Source organism: Tachyglossus aculeatus, chromosome 3, assembly GCF_015852505.1.
Source record: "Tachyglossus aculeatus isolate mTacAcu1 chromosome 3, mTacAcu1.pri, whole genome shotgun sequence".
In the NCBI taxonomy this organism is placed as follows: Eukaryota; Metazoa; Chordata; class Mammalia; order Monotremata; family Tachyglossidae; genus Tachyglossus; species Tachyglossus aculeatus.
In genome coordinates, this window is record NC_052068.1 from 28,276,616 (window position 1) to 28,284,248 (window position 7,633).

The window sequence follows — 7,633 nt, forward strand, 5'->3', positions numbered from 1 at the left end:
TTTTTTCAATCTCCCCTGGGAGTTGGTTGGGCTACACCAAGCAGATTTGGTTTGGTTTTCAGTTCTCCAAAACTCCAGTCCATACGTGTGGGAGAGAGCTGTGCCTCAGTTACCTCATCTGTGAAATGGGGATTAAGGCTGTGAGCCCCAAGTGGGACAACCTGATTACCTTGTATCTACCCCAGCACTTAGAACAGTGCTTGGCACATAGTAAGCGCTTAACAAATACCATCATCATCATCATCAGTGCTCTGCACACAGTAAGCGCTCAATAAATACAATTGAATGAATCATCAGCATCATCTGGTAGCTCAATTTATTTATTGTCTCTGGGGATTCCTGGGACTGAGGTCTGATCCACCCCTACAGAGTCTTGGGGGACAGCTTAGGGGCTGGGGCCACTGGAGGCCACTAGGGCCATGTGATTTCCAAATTGACATCTCCAGCCCTGATGTATGATTCCCAAATCAACATCTCCAGCTCTGATCTCTCTCCTTCTCTGTTCCTTTTTATTTCCTCCTGCCTTCAGGACATCTCTACTTGAGGAGCAGCGTGGCTCAGTGGAGAAGAGCACGGGCTTTGGAGTCAGAGGTCATGGGTTCCAATCCCGGCTCCGCCACATGTCTGCTGTGTGACCTTGGGCAAGTCACTTAACTTCTCTGAGCTTCAGTTACCTCATCAGTAAAATGGGGATTAAGACTGTGAGCCCCACGTGGGACAACTTGATCACCTTGTATTCACCCCCAGTGCTTAGAACAGTGCTCTGCACATAGTAAGCGCTTAACAAATGCCATCATTATTATTAGAGAAGCAGCATGGCTCAGTGGAAAGAGCTTTGGAGTCCGAGGTCATGGGTTCGAGTCCCGACTCCACCACATGTCTGCTATGTGATCTTGGGCAAGTCACTTAACTTCTCTGGGCCTCAGTTACCTCATCTGTAAAATGGGGATTAAGACTGTGAGCCCCACATGGGACAACCTGATCACCCTGCATCCTCCCCAGGGCTTAGAACAGTGCTTTGCACATAGAAAGCGCTTAACAAATGCCACTTATTATTATTATTATTACTTGGATGTCCTGCTGACACCACAAAGTTAACATGTCCAAAACAAAACTCCTCAAATTCTCACCCAAACCCTGTTCTCCCCTTGACTTGCCCAACAATGAAGACAGCACCACCATCCTCCCTGTCTCACAAGCCCACAAAGTTGGTGTTTTTCCCGACTTATCTCTCTCATTCAACCCACACATTCAATCTATCACTAAATCCTGTCAGTTCAACCTTCACAACATCTCTACAATCCACCCTTTCTGCTCCATCCGAACTGCTACCATGTTAATCCAAGTACTTATCCTATCCTGTCTTGATTACTACATCAGCCTCCTTACTGACCTCCCTGGCTCCTGTCTCTCCCCACTTCAGTCATTACTTCACTCTGCTGCCCAGGTCATTTTTCTACAAAACTGTTCAGTCCATGTTTTCCCACTCTTCAGGTCTATGTCACTCAGATCCTTGGTCCTGGGTGCCCAGGCAGAACCTCTATTGCCCTTCACCTTCCAATGCTGCTTTCTGCTGCAGTGAGCTTTCTGGGGAAGAGGTCACCAGGATGTCTCCAGCTCATGTGGAAGAATCCCTGGAAAAGTCTCTCATCCTCAGGGGAATCAGCAGAATGAAATTAGATTGTGAGCCCATTTTTTATGGTATTTATTAAGCGCTCTTACTCTGCTGAGAAAGCACTGGGGTAGATACTATCTAATCAAGTTGGACATAGTTCATGTCCCACGTGGGGCTCACAGTCTTAATTCCCATTTTACAGATTAAGTAACTGGGGCACAGAGAAGTTAAGTGACTTGCCCAAGGTTATACAGCAGACAAGAGGCAGAGACAGAATTAGAACCCAGATCCTTCTTACTCCCAGGCCCATGCTCTATCCACTAGATCACATTACTTCTGCACCAAACAGAAACTCTTTACAATAGGCTCTAAAGCACTCAATCCCCTTGCCCCCTTCCTTTCTTAGTTTCCTCATTTCCTACAACAATCCAGCCTGCACGATTTGCTCCTCTGATGCCAACCCACTCACTGTACCTCCATCTCTATCTCAATGCCGATCCTTCGCCTTCCCTCTTCATATCCAACGGATGATCCCTCTCCCCACCTTCCAAGCCTTCACCAACTAAGCTCTCATTTCCTCTTCTCCCACTCCCTTCTGCATTGCGTTGTGCATTGTGGTATTAGAATACCCGAAGAGGGTGTCACAGGAGTGGTGTATTCAACACGAGGTGATTGGGAGATCATTACCTTTTTTCCGGTGAGATGATGAAGAGGGAGAGGGATCGGGGGAGCTATAAGAATGGAGGAAGGGAAAGTTGGGAAGTTGAAGTCAGAGGAGGCCCGTCCAGGCTTTGGGCACCACTGAGGAGAAGACCTGGAGGAGGGAAGAGCCCGGTTGCATTAAAGAGGAATGGAGCAAATCTGGGTGAAGAGAGTGAAGGGGGCAGGGAGAAGGGTGAGAGAGGACAGGGAGGGAGGAGGAACAGCATAGCCTAATGGCTAGAGCATGCGCCTGGGAGTCAGAAGGACCTGGGTTCTAATCCCAGCTTTGCCACTTGTCTGCTGTGCAACTTTGGGCAAGTTACTTAATTTCTTTGTGCCTCAGTTACATAATCTGTAAAATGGGGATTAAGACTGTGAGTCCTATGTAAAACATAGACTGTGTCCAACCTGATTAACATGTATCTACCCCAGCACTTAATACAGCACCTGGCACATAGTAAGTGCTGAACAAATACCTTTTTTTTTTTTAAAAAAAAAAGGAGACAATGGACATGAATTAGCAGGGAGCCAGGGGGGCCTGGTGGAGGACTGTGAAGGGTGCTGCCAGTACTGTTCTGTGAAAGCACTAGGAGCTTGCTGAGAGCCAGCCGCTCTCTCTCCTGACTCTTCTGTGGTGCCATGATAAAGAAGTGGGGGGTTGGACGCTTCCAGTCACATTAGTGTTTAACAAAGAGAGTGACCAGGCAGAGGAGGGCCTCTTCACAGGAGCCGAGAGAGAGCCAGGCAAGAACTGTTCTCCCTGGTCGCACACGCCTGCCGCCTCCTCGAAGCCCAGATGAAACATTTCAGAGATTCCAAGACATTTTGCTGTTGAAAGGCAGAGTGACAAAGACTTGGCAAAGAGAAGAAACATTTCCATTCCTTCTTGTTCCGTGGCCCTCACCACTCACTGAACAAAGGAATAAATTTCCTTCTCCCCTAATCAGGAGGCAAAGTGATCTCAAGTACTTCTCCAACCCAGAGGCTGAGCTAATCTAATTAAGTTTAAAACTTGAAGCTCAAAGTTTTTTTTTCCCCCCTTCTCAACTTCTGACACAGTTTGCTTGATGCCGTCAAGGAGGATCATGGGGAAGTGACAGCACTAATTGCTCTGTGTTTTTTCAGGGAGGTAATTTCACAGTCAGAGATGTGAGCGGCACAGAGGCTCAGCCTGGAAAAACAGGGATTAGCGAGAGCAGAAATATTGTGAATGTGCGCAAACTTTGTTGAGCACGTCTGAAATTTTTTTTGTAAAAGTTGTTTATGGCTGGCAGCATGTTGTAGCCAATGATTCGGTGCTGCCCCTGGTTGCCTGGCATCCAGTGGAAGGGGAAGCCAGATGGCACCTCTCAGGAAACACTGCAGAGGCATACTCAATCAATCAGTGGTGTTTATTGAATACTGTACGACGTTCTTGAACAAGTACCATACAACAGAATTGGTGGACATGTTCCCTGCCCACAATGAAAAGCATGTGGGCCTAGTGGCCTGGAAGCTAGATAGGATCCAGGTTCTAATTCCAGCTCTGCCACTTGTCTGCTGTGTGACCTTGAGGAAATCACTTAACTTCTCTATGCCTCAGTTACCTCATTGGTAAAATGGAGATTAAGACTGTGAACCCCTTGTGGGATATGGGCTGTGTCCAACCTGTTTATCTTGTGTTTACCCCAGTGCTTAGTACAGTGCTGACACACATAAAGCATCTAACAAATACCATTTTTTAAAAAACCTTACAGTCTAGAGGAGAGGGAGAGGAGAGTCAGTCCTGTTTCAGGGAGGTGGCAGCAGTAGCATGGAGCTAGATCGAGATGGTGACTGATGGAGGCAAATGGCTCAGGAGGTGGGTGGTAGGATGTGGAGGTAGCGTGGCTCAGTGGAAAGAGCCTGGGCTTTGGAGTCAGAGGTCATGGGTTCAAATCCCAGCTCCACCACTTGTCAGCTGTGTGACTTTGGGCATGTCATTTAACTTCTCTGTGCCTCAGTTGTCTCACCTGTAAAATGGGGATTAAGACTGTGAGCCCCCCGTGGGACAACCTGATCACTTTGTAACCTCCCCAGCGCTTAGAACAGTGCTTCACACATAGTAAGCGCTTAATAAATGCCATTATTATTATTATTATTATTATTATTAGGTGGTGGCTGATATTTTAAGGTGGTCAGCACGAGTCAGAAGTGGACCCTGAGTGAAGAGGGACCTGGAAGGGGAGGGCAATGGATCTGGAGCAAGATCCTCTCAGGGCCTCCTCCCCCAAGAAACATTCTAGTTTGGGGCTTTGATTGGGCTTCTGAGTGGGGGTACAAGGAACCTGATGTCATATGGAATGATGGAATGGGTGGAGGTGTCTTTGAATCTTCTCCCCCTCAGGGTGGTCAAATGTCTCAAGCTGGCTCTGGTGGCATGGCACCCAGGGGAAATGTAACAGAACTAGTACATGGCTCAGTGGAAAGAACACAGGCTTGGGAGTCAGAGGTCATGGGTTCTAGTCCCGGCTCCTCCACATGTCTGCTGCGTGATGTTGGGCAAGTCATTTAACTTCTCTGAGCCTCAGTTACCTCATCTATAAAAAGGGGGATTAAGACTGTGAGCCCCCCGTGGGACAACCTGATCACCTTGTGATCACCCCCAGTGCTTAGAACAGTGCTTTTCATGTAGTAAGTGCTTAACAAATGCCATCATTATTATTAGTAGTAGTAGTAGTACTAGGAAAGGAACTTACTGTGTGCCCAGTGAATCCCATGCATTGTAATAAGTGTTTGGGAAACTACAACAGAAGCGTGAAGCATGTTCCCTGCCCACAAGGAGTTTATATCCTTACTCAATCTCATCTATCTCACCGCTGACCCCTTGCCCATATCCTCCCTCTGGCCTGAAACTCCCTCCCCCTTCTTATCTGACAGATCACCATTCTTCCTTATTAAAATTTCTTCCAAGAGGCCTCCCCCAACTAAGCCGTCATTTTCCCTATTGACTCTCCCTTCTATGTCTCCTACACAGTTGGAATTTTACCCTTTAAGCACTTAATATTGATCCCACCCTCAGCCCCACAGCACTTACGTACATATCCTTATACCCTAGCCATTTCTCCTATCAGTATTTATTCCAGTGTCTGCCTCCCTGTCTAGACTGTAAGGTCCTTGTGAACAGAGATTGTGTCTACCAATTCTATTGCATTGTATATTCCCAAGCACTTGGTACAGTGCTCTGCACACTATTAGCACTTAATAAATGCCACTGATTAATTGACATTCATTTATTCAATCATATTTATTTAGTGCTTACTGTGTGCAGAACACTGTACTAAGCACTTGGAAAGTACAGTTTGGCAACAGATAGAGACAATCCCTACCCAACAACGGGCTCACAGTCTAGAAGGAGAAAGACAACAAAACAAAAGAAGTAGACAAGCATCAATGCCATCAAAATAAGTAAATAGAATTACAGATATATACACATCATTAATAAAATAGAGTAATAAATATGTACAAATATACACAAAGTGAATGAATGAATGAATGAGTACTAGGGGTGGCTGTGGGTTGAAGTGACTTAGGGTTGTTGGAAGTTAATCTGGGAAGGTTTGTTAAAGGAGGTGGGATTTTTAGGAGGGAATTGAAGGTGAGGAGAACTGTGATCTGGGGAGGGAATTTCAGACTGGTGGAAAGGTGTGAGTGAGGGGAAGGAAGCAAGAGAGCCTGGAATGAGGTACAACTAAGAGGCTAGACTGGGAAGAAAGAAGAGAGTAAACTGAAAAGGAGCAGGTCAAGAGGGCTGATAGACAAGACAGAAAGGCTCGCTGGGGAATCTTGAAGTGGAATATGAGGAGTTTTTGCTTGGGGCAGAGTGAAATGGGAATCCAATAGAGGATTTTGAAGACAGGGGAGAGTTGTGATGAGTGACACTTCAAGAAGATGATGCAGGGATCAGGTTCTTTTTTATGGTATTAGTTAAGCACTTATTATGAGCCAGGCACTGTACTAAGCACTGGGGTACATACAAGTTAATCAGGTTGGGAACAGTCCCTGTATCACATGGGTCTCACAATACTAATCCCCATTTTACAGATGAGGTAACTGAGGCACAGAGAAGTTAAGTAGTGACAACCCAAGGTCACACAGCAGACAACTGACAGAGACAAGATTAGAACCCAGGCCCTTCTGACTCCTAGGCCTTTGCTCTAGCCACTAGACCTTGCTGCTTCTTGTTGTAGCCTCATTTCTCCATTCCATGCCCTTGCTCCAGGAAAATGGTCCCCATTCCCTTGCCCTGAGCTCGGCTCCCATCTCATTCTCTGGTTTGCAGATAAACTCGCTGGCGTGACAGTGATATCTCTCTGTGCAGTAGGCAATCTCCTCCTCTGGGAGATTGAAAGTTCAAGTACAGAGGAAGCTGAGACCCTTTAATAGGACTCTCTTTGGGGAATATGGGTGGAAGGGTTCCCAGGCAGTTAGAGTGATTCGGGGCAAAGCATGGGACATGAATCCATTTGAATGTATCTATCTTAATGTCTGTCTCCCCCTGTAGACTGTAAGCTCTTTGTGGGCAAGGTTCACCTCTACCAACTCTGTTGTATTGTTGTTTCCCATATTTGAAAGGCTACCACACTCCTCCCTCTCTCAGGGTCACACCTGGAGAGTTTCCAGTACTCTACCAGTCATCGCCAAGGGAGGGAGAGTCAAGCAGAAGCCTACCATTCCATTCCTAGCTTGAGCAATGGCTAGCGAGTGGAAGGCGATCTGCTACAAGTCAAAATTCATCCATGCTGGGCAACAGTGGCATGGGAGAGAGTCGAGGGCGGAGACTCGGGTTTACTGCATGGAAGGCGGCAATGGTAAACCACTTAGGCATTTTCACCAAGAAAACTCTATGGACACACTACAAGAACGATTGCAGATGGAGAGCGGGGCGTTCTGGGAGAGTTGTGTCCGTGGTGTCATTCATTCATTCATTCAATCATATTTATTGAGCGCTTACAGTGTGCAGAGCACTGTACTAAGTGCTTGGGAAATACAAGTTGGCAACAGAGAAGGTCCCTACCCAACAACGGACTATGGGTCAGAAACGACTCGATGGCATAAAACAAGACTACACTCCTCACCTTCAAAGACATTAAAATCACACCTCTCCCAAGACGCCTTCCCAAATAAAGCCTTCTTTCCCCTTACACCCTCTCCCTTCCACATCGTCTCTGCACTTGGATCTGTACCCTTTAAGCACTTGATATTCGACCAGCCCTCAGCCCCAATCAATCAATCAATCAATCGTATTTATTGAGCGCTTACTATGTGCAGAGCACTGTACTAAGCGCTTGGGAAGTA

General features: G+C 46.6%; 1 non-coding gene across 1 annotated transcript; it reads left to right on the forward strand.

The window, feature by feature from the left end:
- The first annotated feature begins 6,925 nt into the window (after positions 1-6,925).
- LOC119926209 lies at positions 6,926-7,062 on the forward strand. Its single transcript, XR_005450104.1, has one exon. It is a non-coding gene; the product is annotated as a small nucleolar RNA SNORA7 (small nucleolar RNA).
- The last annotated feature ends 571 nt before the right edge of the window (positions 7,063-7,633 follow it).